At 35.9% G+C, this 15,861-nt stretch overlaps 1 protein-coding gene and 1 pseudogene across 1 annotated transcript in view; one reads left to right on the forward strand and one right to left on the reverse strand.

Annotated features, from left to right (window-relative positions):
• The window catches only part of LOC111147755 (protein phosphatase, Mg2+/Mn2+ dependent 1L), a 309,613-nt gene that overhangs the window by 261,139 nt on the left and 32,613 nt on the right, over positions 1-15,861 (reverse strand). The window lies entirely within an intron of this gene.
• On the forward strand, positions 4,231-4,490 carry LOC111147787 (annotated as a pseudogene).

Below are 15,861 nucleotides of genomic sequence, written 5' to 3' on the forward strand. Positions count from 1 at the left end.
GACACTGAAGAATTCTCTGGCCCAAAAGGCCAACCGTATCTAAGTTGAGAAACCCTGATCTAAAGTTAATTAGAAAAAGAGCATATTTGTTGTAGATAGAGATAAATAGATAGATAGATAGACAGACAGACAAAGTTGGAAAAATTCTTGGGGAAAACAATACTTACTGATGGACCCACATTTTTTTTTAATTTTATTTTTTATAAACATATAATATATTTTTATCCCCAGGGGTACAGGTCTGTGAATCGCCAGGTTTACACACTTCACAGCACTCACCATAGCACATACCCTCCCCAATGTCCATAACCCCACCCCCCCCAACCCCCCTTCCCCCATCAACCCTCAGTTTGTTTTGTGAGATTAAGAGTCACTTATGGTTTGTCTCCCTCCCAATCCCATCTTGTTTCATTTACTCTTCTCCTACCCCCTTAACCCCCCATGTTGCATCTCTTCTCCCTCATATCAGGGAGATCATATGATAGTTGTCTTTCTCATAAGTAACATTTCTCCCTAGAAGTGTTATTCCCTGCATGGTAGGGTGAGGTTCACCAGCTAACGTACAAGAAGCAGCTTTTTGTTCAGTTAGATATGGACCCAGACAAGACAATCAAAACTAATCTACCAGGTTCAGCCACTGCCTCAAACCAGATCATGTTACCATCACCCCCAGGGTCAAAGTGGAGGTAACTCTTGTTCTCAGAGGGTGTTGTTTGGATTAATCAGCCCATTAAGAACTCCATGTTTTATAATGAGCACAAAATAGGCTAAGTGTTTTTAGATGTTACAAATGATGTCTGTTGCTTGGAGCACTTGAAAGAATAATATTAAAAAGATGCAAATCAAACTACAAGGTAAGCAACTTCTCTTCCTCCAATCGCAGACCAAATGCCTTTCCGTGAATATTCTGACTTAAAATTTCATATTATTTGCATGTGGCTGGAAGCTAGAGTTTTATCATGAGGACAGCTATTTGCATGAGGACACCTGTCACAGCAGGGTTCTCAAAATACTTCAATGAAATCAGAATGTATTTTTCCCACTCACCAACTATGAGATTTAATATCTGATCTTTACTCTAAACAGTCTTACAAATAATTTGACATCCCAGAACACAGAATCTGAACGTACATAACACATTAGAATAATTTTCCCATAAGCCAAAAGTTGAACCTTTCAAATAACAATAACAAAATCAAAATTCAAGTTCTATAAAAATCAACCTATAGAAGAATTAAATTTCATGGAAAATAGCATGCACACCACTTTAATAAGCTGAAATTAAATAATGTGCACAACCACCATACACATGGAAAAAAGCAGCTCTTACTGTATTTCCTATCACAAAACACGTTTGAAGGTTGAGGATGAGGGGGGCGGTTGGGAGAAGACTAATGGCTTTTCATTCAGCAAGGTTACCATAGGTCACATCCCACTCCACAGAGAGCAATTTGAGACAGAAACATGTGAATGCAGCCCTGGAGTTATTACAGTCCCTCTCCCCACCAGAGGACTCTGTCTCAAACTATGGCCCCTTCAGGTCCCATCCAGCTCCAAGATTCCATTTTTCTAATATTTGAAAAAGGTTAACAGATTCTAATGACTTGCACATTTCAAATCTTTTCTCTTTCTATCAAAAATTCCTAAATCTTACTCCATGCTCAAGGAGGCAGAGCATAATTCCCCAGTCCTTAAGTGTGGACTGCACATAGTAACTTCTTTCCGAAGAGCACAGTATGAAAAGGGGGGAAGGAAGGGAAGCATAACTAACTCTATGGTGATAAACATTATCTCAGTCAGATAACTGAGGTCAACATCAACAGTCCGAAGTCATGCTGATTATGTACCCTTGATACAATGTGGTAAGAATGGCACTTTAGCTCTATGGTCTTCTTTCCTAAAAACCTGTAACCCCAATTTAATCATGAGAAAAGCATCTGACAAACCCAAACTGAGAGCCATTCCATGGTGAGCTTTCCTGGTTGGTAATCACATACATCAATGTGCCTCAGGGTGATGCTTCCCATCTGGGACCCTCCCACACCTGGCCCTATGAATCACTTCATTGGTTAGTCCTGCTCTATATTCTTTATAGTAAAACTGTAATCATAAGTATAGCACTTTCCTAAGTTCTGGGTCATTCCAGGATATTACTGAACCTGAGGAGTAGTTAGTGGAAACCTCTGAATTTATATAGCTCCTTGGTCAGAAACACAGGTGGTCTAGCAACCCCAAAGCTTCTGGCTGATGTATCTAATGAGAAGAGTCTTGTGGAGAACTGTGACCTCAGCCTGTGAGTGTGCACTAACTCTGGGTCATTAGCATCAGAATTGCTTTGCAAGTAAAAATTTCATTTCCTAACAAAGTATCAATATTGGCTCCTCAATTTTGACTAAGGTACCATACTACTACTCTAAGACGTTAGTAAAGGCAGAGCTGGATGTAGAGTATGTGGGAACTCTCTGTACTGACTTTACAAATTTTCTGCAAGCCTAAAACTACTCTAAAAATTTTATTTTAAAAAATATGCCTTTATCTTTATTCTAAGCTACCATCAAATATGAGTGATGTTCAGAACAAATTCATTACTTATGTGGTCATAACTTTTCATATTATGCCACAATATCCCAAGAAGAGTTATCATAAACTAAATGTCACTAAGAAAAATAATTAAAGTTAATTATATGAGCATATTACTTTAATTACCTCTCATTACCTAACATAAAAATTAGTTATGTGTATTAGGCCTCACTTTAATTTTTAATCCACTTATTTCACTATATTAAGATAAGGCTCTTGTTCTCATTCTCCCTGAAGGATAATATTATGTGTATTATCTGGGTGCATGCTGAGATTAAACTATTACCACAATAGTTCAGCCATGATAATTAACACACATCCATAGATTTTAGGCTTAGAGAAACTCCAAACTTCCCTCACACCAAACTCTAGATGCTGGTCTATGAGGGCCCTCCAGATCTGGCCCTTGTCTGAATTGTTAGTTCCATCCTTCTATTCCTGGAGCAGAACAAGCTCACTACCACATTTCTGCTACCCGGTGCCTCTGCCTGGAATGTTCTACTTCCAGATCTTAACACTGCTGGCTCCTTCTTATTCAGGTCTCCGTAAAATGTCACTTTATCCAAAAGGCCTTTCCTGTCCATCCAATCTAAAGAAGTACTTTAACCCTGGATTTCTATCTCTCCTTGTTTATGTTCTTTTTTCTTTTTCTTTTTTTTTTTTTTTTTTTTTGCCACATTGCTAATCACTCATCTGATATTTTCTAGGTGTTGTTTTTTTTTTTATCTCTTTCTACCTATGCATTAGAATGCAAATTTCATAAAAACACAGACACCGCCTGCCTTAATCATTGCTCTAAGCCCCCTGAAACAGAGCAGGTGCTCAATAAATGGTTTTACAATGAATGAATGAAGTGAAACCAGACTTAAAGAAAACCATGCAGTAAAACTAAATTATAAGCTATTAAGGGAAAGGAATGAATTTATTACAAAATTCATTAAATGCTAATTACGCTCCAGGTTCATCAGATACATTATCTCATTAAATCTTCACAAAACCCTGCAAAGTACATATTATTATCCCTATTTTCTATTTACAGATGAAGGCTAAAAGAAGTCTAATAATCAGTTCAATGGCAAAAGTAACATGACTTCACATCTCATTGCTTCAAAGCCTGTGTGCTCTTTCCACTCCTTCTTTAAAGCATAAAACCAATTCTTCATGTATGACCCTCTTTAAAAAATGGTCTCATGACAACTGGGAATCTAGTAGAATGCCATCTGCAGTGACTGTGTTATGACCTTAGCCTGATAAAACCATAAGAGACTCTTAATCTCACAAAACAAACTAAGGGTTGCTAGGGAGAGTTGGGGGGTATGGAGAGGGTGGTTGGGTTATGGACATTGGGGAGGGTATGTGATATGGTGAGTACTGTGAAATGTGTAAGCCTGATGATTCACAGACCTGTACCCCTGGGGCAAATAATACATTATATGTTAATAAATTTTTTAAAAAATAAATAAATAAAAAGGTTTTTCTAACACTAAAAAACAAAAACAAAAACAAAACCTAGCAAGTGAGACCAAAAGACAGAAAAGCACTTACAGAGCTGGGCGCCATGCATGAAAATACTGTGAGCTGTGAGGTGTTTACAAGTTGAAGACCTTCTGAATGTAATGGCCACCTTGCCAGCGGTGACAACCTTCCCACGAGAACATGGCCCTCATGAAGGACCTCCTACACCTGACCCTGGGAGAGGAGAAGAGGAAGCACAAGAAGCAGCTTCAGGTGCAGAGCCCCAACTCCTACTCCATGGACACCAAGTGCCCAGGATGCTGCAAAATCCCCACGTCTTCAGCCACGCACACATGGTAGTTCTGTGTGTCGGCTGCTCCGCTGTCCTCTGCCAGTGCACAGGAGGGAAAGCGAGACTTACAGAAGGATTCTCCTTCAGGTGGAAGCAGCACTAAAATACCCTGAATCAAGATGAGTGGAACACTATCCCAATAAACAGATTTTCAATTTAAAAATAATAATAAATAAATAAATAAATAAATAAATAAAAATGTATTGACCAAAACACTAAGGTTAAATTCAAATGAAATTGGGGAGGGTATGCGCTATGGTGAGCACAGTGAAGTGTGTAAACCTGGCGATTCAGAGACCTGTACCCCTGGGGCTAATAACACATTATATGTTTATAAAAAAATATAAAAATTATTAACAAAAAATTCAAACGAAAGATGACTTAAAGAAGCCTTCTACTGCCTAGAATCCTCTACAAACACTGTACAACCTGCAAATAACTCTACCAGATCAGCTTAACACTGACTGACATAATCCTTAACAATTTCCTCCCCCAGTCAAACATACACATTTTGACTAACATGAATGAGAAAATGCCAACCCTTCAAGACCTGGCTATAGTTCATCTTTCCATAGTAAATTCTGCTATCCCTCAGCAAATTCCCCAAAGCTTGACTTTGTCCTGCTGTCCTATGTTGACAAAGATCCAACAGCTAAAAATGATCACCTAAACTCTCACAAATAGTGTCAAATATATAAACATCATGTCATTAATTAATGTTAGACTCAATCAAAATAGGTTAACAAATCTATGTTATAACTAAGAAATATATCAAAGCCGTATCTCACAAAGCACCAAGCCCAAATAGTTACACTGACAAATTCTACCAAGTTTTCAAAGGAATGGATAATTCTAATGATAGTTAAATGTGTGGGAGTAAAAGATAGAAAGATTTAAAATTCTTTGTATATTGCCAGAAAAACACCGATTCAAGCACCCTTTAAAAAAGATAAAAACGCCTAAAACCATCTCATTCATGATTCATACAGATATTCATGTAAATATTAATGTAGAAATCCTAATGAAAATATCAATAAACAGAATCCATCAATACTTTAAAAGAATAATATATGATTGATCATGTGAGGCTTTTACTAGTAAGACAAAGATGGTTCAATATTAGGAGACTTACCAGATTTCATTAGCAGGTCAAAGGAGAAAAATGATAATATTTATAAATTTAGAAATATGTTTGATAAAATTCCACATAAATTCCTTATTTTAAAAATTATTTTTTAAGATTTATCTATTTTAGAGAGAAAGAGCATACAGAGGGGAGGGGCAGAGGGAAAGGGAGAGAGTCCCCATCAGACTCTGCACTGAGCAGAACTCCACTCAGGGCTTAATCCCACAGCCCCCGAGATTGCGACCTGAGCCAAAACCAAGAGGCAGTCGGACTCTCAGCTGACTGCACGACCCAGGCATCCCTTAAAAATTCTTAGTAAAACCAAAAATTAGTTCTAGTTCCTTAACATGATTATATGGTGGGGCGGGGGCGGGCGGGGGAGGGGGTAATGTGTGTATCTGAAATCCAAGGCCTGTATTATGACTAATGATAAAATTCTAGAAATAATTCTACTCAATTCAGGAAAAAAACATACACATTATCACCAGTATTATTTTAACACTACCCAAAAAGTATGAGTCAATACAACTAGAAGATAGAAAGAAATGAGAGACCCAAACAGCACAGGAAGAAACAAAATTATCAGTATTTACATTTAATATGATATATATGAAACTGGAAAAACTATTATGAACAAAGAACTCAGAAAACATTATACCAAAAAAGATCCCATTTATAAGAGCAATAACTAAACAAAAAATTCCTAAGAATAAGTTTAATAACAAACTTAAAAAATCTAAATGAACTTTAAGACTCCAGAAATCCATAATACAGTTGCAAATAAATTTTAAAAGTATCCTGGTCCTGGGTATTGTAAAATTATCAACTTATCTCAATTATATTATAAAGGCAATGCAATCTCAATAAGAATACTAACGGAATTTTTGTCATTCTTATCGTTTGCAATCAGATAAACTGATTCTAAAGGTCAGATAATAAAATGAAACATGCTAGTATAGCCAGGAAAATTCTAGACTTTAAAATACTATAAAGTTATAATAATTAAAAGTTTGCACACACATGAAAAGCAATGAAATAGAAAAATGTTGAGCAATAGACCCACTTATATAAGAATTTAGTACACAATAAACTGTACTTCAAATAGGTGGAGAAAAGACAGATTCTAGCAGGCTGGAAAAATAAAACTAAATTTCTACCTACCTCATTTCTCATAACAATAAATTCTGATTGAGCAAAGGGAAAAATAATTAATCTATGAAAATACTAGAAGAAAACAATAAACAATCTTTCAGGCCTCTAAATGTGAAAGTGCTTTCTAAGTAAAACACAAAATCCCAAAACTATCAAAGAAAAGAGTTAAATAAAAAAAATTTTTAATTAAAAAAAAGCTAAATTTGACAGCATAAGAATTTTTTTTAATACACAAAGAAAAAATTGCCATAAGTCAAAACATAAAAACAAAATGCAAAATATACTGGCAGCACCTATGACAAAGGACAAATCTTCTTATACAGACAGAAGAGAACTTTTTTAAAAGATTTTATTTATTTGACAGAGAGAGATAGCAAGAGAGGGAACACAAGGAGAGGGAGTAGGAGAGGGAGAAGCAGGCTTCCTGCTGAGCAGGGAGCCTGATGTGGGGCTTGATGTGGGACTATGTGGGGCTCAATCCCAGGACACTGAGATCATGACCTGAGCCAAAGGCAAACGCTTAACGACTGAGCCACCCAGGCGCCCCAAGAGAGAGAAGGGAACTCTTACAACTTGATCAGAAAAAGAACAACAAAGCAATAAGAAAAAGGCAAAGGACATGAAACCAGAAGTTCACAAAACAAATACTAACAAATGGCTTATAATCCATAAAAAGATGGTAAACTTTAGTCTAAAGAAAGAAAAGTTAAACTGAGATAAAATTTTCACCTAGCCAACAGGCAAAGGTCAAAAAGTTTTAAAATGCAGTGTTCTGGTAAGAATGTGTGCATTCAGGCACTCTCACCTAATGGAAGTATCAATTTGTCAACCCCTATGAACCTCCTTTTGACCATATGTATCAAAATTGGAAGTATATACTCCTTGACCCAGCGATTCCACTTCTAGAAATTTATCCCAAAGATACAAACATGGGAAAGATATATGTAAAAAAAAAAAATAGATAAATTTTTATATATAATTGTGTATTACAGTAAAAACGTGGGGAAATTTAAAATGTCCCTTGGCAAGGGATGGTTAAATAATGAACAGTTTACCCAGACAATGGAATACTGAGCAGCCAGTGAAAAGGAATGCACTTGACCTTAGAAAGTACAAGGAGCAGTACAGTTTATGTAATATGTTCCCATTTGTATGAAAAGGGAACTGGAATCACATATGTTTGTGCATGCTTAAACTATTACTCAAAATAGGCAACAGGAAGCTGATAAACAATAGTTGTTTCTGGGGAGGGAGATCTGGAGTAGAAGGGAATCTAGAGATCTGGAACTGAAGGGAAGAACTAGAGTAGAAGGGAATTTCATTTGTTATTGAACATTGTTTTTATAGCATCTGAGTTTTTTAGTTTGGGTATTTTTATTTTTATATAGGATATTGTATGTTTATATTGTATATATAAGAATATATACATAAGATTTTTAAGTAGGCTCCACACCCATCATGCAGCCCAATGTGGGGCTTGAACTCACAAAAACTGAGATAGAGACCTGAGCTGAGACCAAGAGTCAGACACTTGAACAACTGAGCCACCCAGGTGCCCCTAGTTTGGGCATTTTTAAGTTATAAAAAGAATACTTCTTTCACCTTAGTTTCAGACATGTTACTTACAAAACACCAATTTCCCTTTTAAAAAAATCTTTTTCTTTTTAAATAAATAAAATAACTATTTACTATTTCTTACACAAAGCTTAAAATTATATAAAACATTCACAGAGTTCTAGGAAGTGAACTTTTAAAATTCTTTCCTATAAAAACGTAGATACTAAGACCCTTAAGCACAAGTCTAATGATTTAACACCAGTTTTGAATACCTAGCACACTGGTTAACACAGAGTAAGCAAATACTTTATAAATGGTTGAGAAAGCATTTATAAAGCAAATACTTTATAAATGGATGAGATAAAGCAAAAAAAAAAAAAAAAGGTAAAACAAAACATGCTCCCCAGTATAAGTTTTTCATATAGGAGAAACAACTTCCTTATTGTGTCAAAGGCTCAGAAAGTTTTCAGTTACCCTCAGAACAACCACAGAGCCAGATATACTGGTTGGAGTGGATTCTTGATAACACACTTTCCCAAACAATCACCACTTTTGTCTTCCCAATTCTGGTTTATAGATCAGCACACCTTTTCTTCAATCTCCCAGTTCTTTCCTTAGGGTAAGGTTTACCTGGGACAAATAGAAGAAGTTCTCTCCATTCAACGAACCCAACTGACCGTTGATCTATCCAAAGTTCAATATTTATCCAAAATTCTATGCTTACTACATAGTAGGAGCACAATAAGAATTTGTTGAGATAATTAACACTTGACAGGGTGATTATACAAGGAAATGAATTCACCTTTGGGTGAGAGAGTATATAGGGAAAAAAACAAAAACAATCTTTTTAAGTACTATTTAATAAGCATAAAGCCCAACCTTTTGTGGACTATTGAACACACTAGGTAAACTTCAGAGCCTACCAATTCTTTACTGTTTTACAGGGAATACAGAGTATGTGTAACCTCACCTCATTTTACACTGTGTGGCATTGTTTTTCCGTTTTCTCTTTCAACAGTGAGTCCTATCTAATATCCATTAAAACTCCAGCATTTTCTGCAAGATACTCCTATTGCTGATTAACTATTCATATAGTAGAAGATGGTTTGCTTGGCTCTTTACAACTTTTTCCAGTCCATTATCAATGTCAAGTCACAGTCCAATAGCCACATAACTCCAGTATATGATATTACGTATGAATGAAAGAGTGTGGCAGATGAGAAGAATATTAAACCATTTTAAAAATACAGTGAAGATACAGATATATACATCCTAATATTAATTTGCTACAAGATACCCTAATAGAATGAAAACATTATTGCACATTCAAAAATGTCAAGTCCATGATTAGGTAGTTGCTCAGGGGATAGCTAAATTCAACTTGCTTATTTTACATAGCAGTTCACATTCATTATGCAGCCTTCCCAGATACTTCTGACCTAAAATAAATTTAGGATTCTCTTCCAAATTCCTCTTTGGTACTTCAAAAAGATTACTGCGAGAGCCATCTCTTCCACCTCTAAGGCATTTCTTCAGTACAATTACTGATTCCCAAGAATGCAGTTCTAATCAAGCATCCCTACATAATTACAAAGTGTCTTTGGGAAACTCCAGGAGACCATGTGGTCAAGAGTGAAAAAAAAACAGGCATTTAATCAGGAGCTGGGGAGGGGGGCGGTTTAGTGAATCCAGTTAGCCGCAATCTTTTGATGCCTTCTATTTAATGTTTTTACATAGTACATGATAAATACCATCCTATTCATGAGAATCACTGAAAAAGTACATGTTCAACTGTATCACCCTGACGAAATATTTGTGCCTGAAAAAATTCAGGTGAGATGGAAGTCATTTGGTCCTAAAACCTTTGGATAAAAGCTGTGAGGGAGGAGGCCTCTTTAAGAGTTCTGGACCCACAGCCTTCTATGATGATAAACAGACCCAAGTTTGGAAGCATGTACATTTCCACAGTTGCTCAGAAGTTCCACTAGACCCAGAACAGACGATGGTAATTATTTTTATGTCTTCTTTTTTATTATCATTATTATTCTAATTCCAATATGGTAAAGTGTTATATTAGTTTCAGGTGTGCAAAACATCACCCTGTGCTCATCATCACAAGTGCACTCCTTAATCCCCATCAGCTATTTCACCCATCCCCCTACCCACCTCCCTCTGGTAACCATCAGATTCTCATATGAACTCATATGGTATTTGTCTTTCTCTGAGTTATTTTGCTTAGCATTTTATTCTCTAGCTTCATCCATGTCATTACAAATGTCAAGATTTCATTCTTTTTTATAGCTAAATAGTCTTCTATTGTGTATATATACCATCTTTTTTTTTTTTTTTTAAGTTTTTCTTTAAATTCCAGTTAGTTAACACAGATTGCAATATTAGTTTCTGGTGCACAATACAATGATTCAGCACTTCCATACAACATCCAGTGCTTGTCACAACAAGTTCACCCATTAATTTCTATCACCTATTAACCCATCCTCCCACCCACCTCCTCTCTGGTAACCATCAGTTTGTTCTCTTGTTCTCCATAGTTAAGAGTCTGTTTCATGATTTGCCTCTCTCTCTCTCTTCCTTTTTCCCCTTTGCTTATTTGTTTTGTTTCTTAAATTCCACATATGAGTGAATTCATATGGTATTTTTCTCTCTCTGACTTATTTCATATAGCATAATACTCTCTAGCTCCATCTATGTCATTGCAAATGGCAAGATTCCATTCTTCTTGATGGCTGAGTAATATTCCCTTCTATCTATATACCACATCTTCTTTATCCATTCACCAATCAATAGACATTTGGGTTCTTTCCATGATTTGGCTATTATATATAATGATGCTATAAATAAACATTGAGGTGCAGTATCCCTCTGAATTAGTATTTTTGTACTCTTTGGGTAAATACCCAGCAGTGCAATTGTTAGATCTTATGGTAGTTCTATTTTTAACTTTTTGAGGAATCTCCATACTGCTTTCCACAGTGCCTGCACCAGTTCGCATTTCCACCAACAGTACAAGAGGGTTCCCCTTCCTCTGCATCCTCACCAACACCTGTTGTTTCTTATGTTGCTGATATTAGCCATTCTGACAGGTGTGAGATGGTGTGTCACCATGGTTTTGATTTGAATTTCCCTGATGATGAGTTATGTTGAGCATCTTTTCATGTGTCTGCTGGCCATCTATATGTATTCTTTGGAAAAATGTCTATTCATTCCTTCTGCCCATTTTTTAACTAGATTATTCATTTTGGGGTGTTCCGTTTTATAAGTTCTTTATAGATTTTAGATACTAACTCTTTATCAGATATGTCATTTGCAAATATCTTCTTCCATTCCGTACACTGCCTTTTAGTCTTCTTGATAGTGTCCTTCACTGTGTAGAAGCTTTTTATTTTAATGAAGTCCCAATAGTTTGTTTTTACTTTGGTTTCTCTTGCCTCAGGAGATATATCTAGAAAAAAGTTGCTATGGCTGATGTCCAAGAGGTTACTGCTTATGTTCTCTTCTACAATTTTTATGGTTTCAGGTTTCACATTTGGGTCTTTCATCCATTCACTCCAATTTTTGAATTTATTTTTGTGTATGGTGTAACAAAGTGGTCCAATTTCATTCTTTTGCAGGTTACTGTCCACTTTTCCCAACACCATGTGTTGAAGAGACTGTCTTTTACCCATTGGATATTCTTTCCTGTTCTGTCAAAGATTAGTTGACCATAAAATTGTGGGTTCATTTCTGAGTTTTCTATTCTGTTCCATTGATCTATGTGTCTATTTTTGTACCAGTACCATACTGTGCTTTTTTTTAATGCCATTTATTTTGATCTTTACAGTTTTGTAATATAAATTGAAGTCCAGAATTGTGATCCCTCCAGCTTTGTTTTTCTTTTTCAAGGTTGCTTTGGCTATTTGGGGTCTTTTGTGGTTCCATATAAATTTTGGGAATGTTTGTTCTACCTCTGTGAAAAATGCTGGTGGTAATTTGATAAGGACTGCATTAAATGTATAGATTGCTTTGGGTAGTATACACATTTTAACAATATTTGTTCTTCTAACCCATGAGCATGGAATGTATTTCTATTTCCTTGTGTCATCTTCAATTGCTCTCATCAGTGTTTTATAGTTTTCAGAGTACAGCAGACCACAGTAATTTTTACGAAAGATTACTAAGAGTAATCTTAGTAATCAATCACCATTTGGAAGGAAAACATTTTTAAACCTTCAGAAACTTTAAACAGTGTTAGAATGTAAAACAACACAATTTAATAAATAAGCATTGCTATAGTATATTTAAAAGTTAAGTAAAAATTAAGCAGGTTATATGATTAGACATAAAAATAGTTTAAGTATAAACTCTATAAAGTGAGAGGCAGGATGACAACTCTCTTTTTGTACTTAACAACTCTTCTAATATTTACATATCTAAAAAAATTTTTCAATCAGCATATATTACTTTTGAAATAATAAAAGTAGAGATTCAAAAAATCAATCTAAATTATTAATCTGAACTTTACGTTAATCTCAGTCATGTAGAAATAATCAATTCCAATCCTTCAGAAATCAACTAAGTGTAAATACAAATACACTTTATGTATTTTTTTCAAAAACTAGATGAAGAAACAAATAAACTTAAACCTTCCCATACAAGCCAGAAGAACAGATTTCTCAAACCACTAAGCTAATAAAACAGAGCCCAAATTTGGCAGACAATCAGAAATCTTCAACAGGCTCAGTTAGTTTCGTGGAAACTACACAGTAGTTCACATGCACTGAAATTTTCATAAGTAATTGTAACTAAACATATGTCATCTTCTGTCTGAGGACAATTTTAGTCACATAGTGGTGGTGGTGGTGCTGAAAACGCAACCCCAACTCAACTTTAGGATGGACGTTAGATGGGACAAACCTCTATGTAGAAGGTCACGCAACTGTCATGACACCCTGCAAAAGACTTCTATGAAATAAAGATAGCTAATGACATTTATTTTGTCAAAACTAAACAAATAGAATGTGGAGAGTAACTGCTAATGGGTCGAGGTTTCGTCTCAGGGGTGAAGAAAATGCTCTTGAATGAGATAGTGGTGGTAAATACCCATACTAAAATCCCTTGACCTGCACACTTTAAAGGAGTAGATTTTATGGTATATGAATTATATCTTAATTTTTTAAGCTAATTAATAAATTTCAAGAAATAAAACACTGGCCAACAATGACTAATGACATTCTGAAATGCATGTACAATATTTTAGCAGAGCCATTAGCTGGGCCCAAAAAAAGTTAAACAAGACGTACTAAACAAGACTAATGTCCTGGTGCTTTCAGAGTTAATGTGATTAGTACTTTGATTTCAAAAAGAAGATATAAAGAGCCTCGAACTCCAACCCCCTTATTTTTATTCTTCCTCTGAGAAGCTGCCTTCTGAAAAATTCCCCATGGTTTTCTAATTATGTCCAGACAAAGCAAAGAGAATACACTGAAGTCCATTACTTCCAGAAGTAGCCAGTCCTTCAGCCTTATCACCTTGTTCAATGACAGGAGATGAGCACCCACAAGTGCACCCAGCACTGTGCCATCTTCCTCCACCATAGGATTTCTTTTATGTGCCTTGAGCTCTTTTGAGTGTGGAATGCTTTTAGAGAAGATGTCTAAGAGGTCTGTGCAGCTAAGCCAATTTCCTTTTCTTTTAGTACAATGGACAACCTTCTGGTTTCAACGTACTTCTACAGTATAGACACATAAAAGCAAAGAACACATCACCTATTTGCAGAGGATGATCTACGAGATCATTCAGCCTATCCATGTTCAAATGCAACAGCCTGCAGGACTGAAATCCCTTTCCAGGAGATGTGCTTTTTAAACCATAAGAAAATAAAAGCACGTAATGAGGCCAGCTATAACTGTCAGCCATAGCTATTAAGAGTTTACATAAAGCCACGCATTAGTAGCTTTGAATGTCACTAAAGAGAAAAACAGGGTTTTTTCCTAAAAACTAAAAGATAATGGCAAGAAGGGAACAGGAGTGGGGCTTCTGAGGTACTGGTAACATTCTGTTTCTTGAGTTAGGTGTTGAAGGCATGTATGTGTTTAGTTTGTGAAAATTCATCAAGCTGTAGAATTAGGACATGCACTTTTTTGAACATGTATATGTCCATAAATAGTGAAAAATTTAAAAAGGGAAACAGAATTTCTGAATAAATATTAATAGTTCCTTACTTTTTAATATTAACATGTATTAATAGTTCCTAACTAAACTGAAACATAAGTTTAAGAGTAAGGACGATGATGATGACAGCTAACTCTCAATAAAGCACTACAATGCCAGGTTAAACCCTTTACATACACTTTATCTTACAATGAGATAACATATTCTCATATTTTAAAAAAGGGCTGGACCATGTGTGCTCTATAACTATGTCTACAACCAAATATCTAGCAGGGCCTGGTACAGCAGGATATTTGGTTCTACTATAAACGACCTTTGAGTCGTATAAACGACCTTTGACTCTAAACCCCTATGCTGTCAAGAAGGAAAAGCCCCTACACCTGAAACACCCACACCCCAAGGATAAACAGGGAGTTCAAAAACAATCAAACTTTTCCTGCCATTTCTCTACTTCCTCCTACCAAGGGGGCTTTCACAAAAGCTGGGCTACAAAAACAGCTATTTCTAACCCAAACATTCCTCACCACTCCACACACTCAAGTGGCTGTTCTAGTTGCCCCTTGTAGTTCCACAGAAGTCTGGCTAGGCCTGCAATTCTTTAAGCACATTTTGAACCTGGGTCCAAAGGAGCCTTTGCCAGGGACAAGTAAGAAACAAAAGAATGACCAGTTTTCTTTTGGATCCTGAAGACTTCTTAAGATCAGATCCCTACTTATTTAACTTCAGCAGCTAATGAAATTTTGATACGATGGCATTATATTATAATAAGCTGTCACCTACTAAAATTTAAATTTTGAAAAACCAGTTAGTTATCAAGCACCTGCTTTTGCTAGACACTACAGAGTTCTTTACATCCTTTATCTCAAATTAACCCTCAAAAAAGCAAACATTTACTGTGCCTACTATGTGCCAGGTATCACGTTAAGTGTTTTACATTTATTAATTCATTTAATGTCATAACAGCCCTATAAGGTAAATACTAATATAATTATTCTCATTTTTCATATGAGGAAACTCAGGTCTAGAAAAGGTTGAGAAACTTACCAAAGGGCACACAACTAGAAGTAGCTGAGTGAAGAGCTGAAGCCAAGAAATTAGGTATGAGAGTCCACAGCCTTAACCACTGTACTCCACTGCCCTTCACACTCAGTGAAGCAGATATTATGCCCCTAGCAGAGAAGGCAATACTGAGTTCAGAGTATTTAATTTACTTGCCCAAGTTCAGACAGCTAGTAAGGAATGGGCCTGGATTCAAATCCAGCCCTATAGTAGGTCAAAGTCCATGCTATTTTTATTCTCCCAACTTACCAGACTAAGTGATAAAACAGAACTAACACCTAGCTCCTCTGCAGTGAACCGAGTATTGAAAGGAAGCCATCTAAAGCACATTCCCTCAACACCTCTGCTTGCTTTCTCTAAGCTTCAGGATCTTTTGTATAGTACTGTTGGCTTTTTTCAGGAAAAAATAAAT

This window comes from Enhydra lutris, unplaced genomic scaffold (assembly GCF_002288905.1).
Source record: "Enhydra lutris kenyoni isolate GAN:26980312 unplaced genomic scaffold, ASM228890v2 scaffoldscaffold2, whole genome shotgun sequence".
In the NCBI taxonomy this organism is placed as follows: domain Eukaryota; kingdom Metazoa; phylum Chordata; class Mammalia; order Carnivora; family Mustelidae; genus Enhydra; species Enhydra lutris.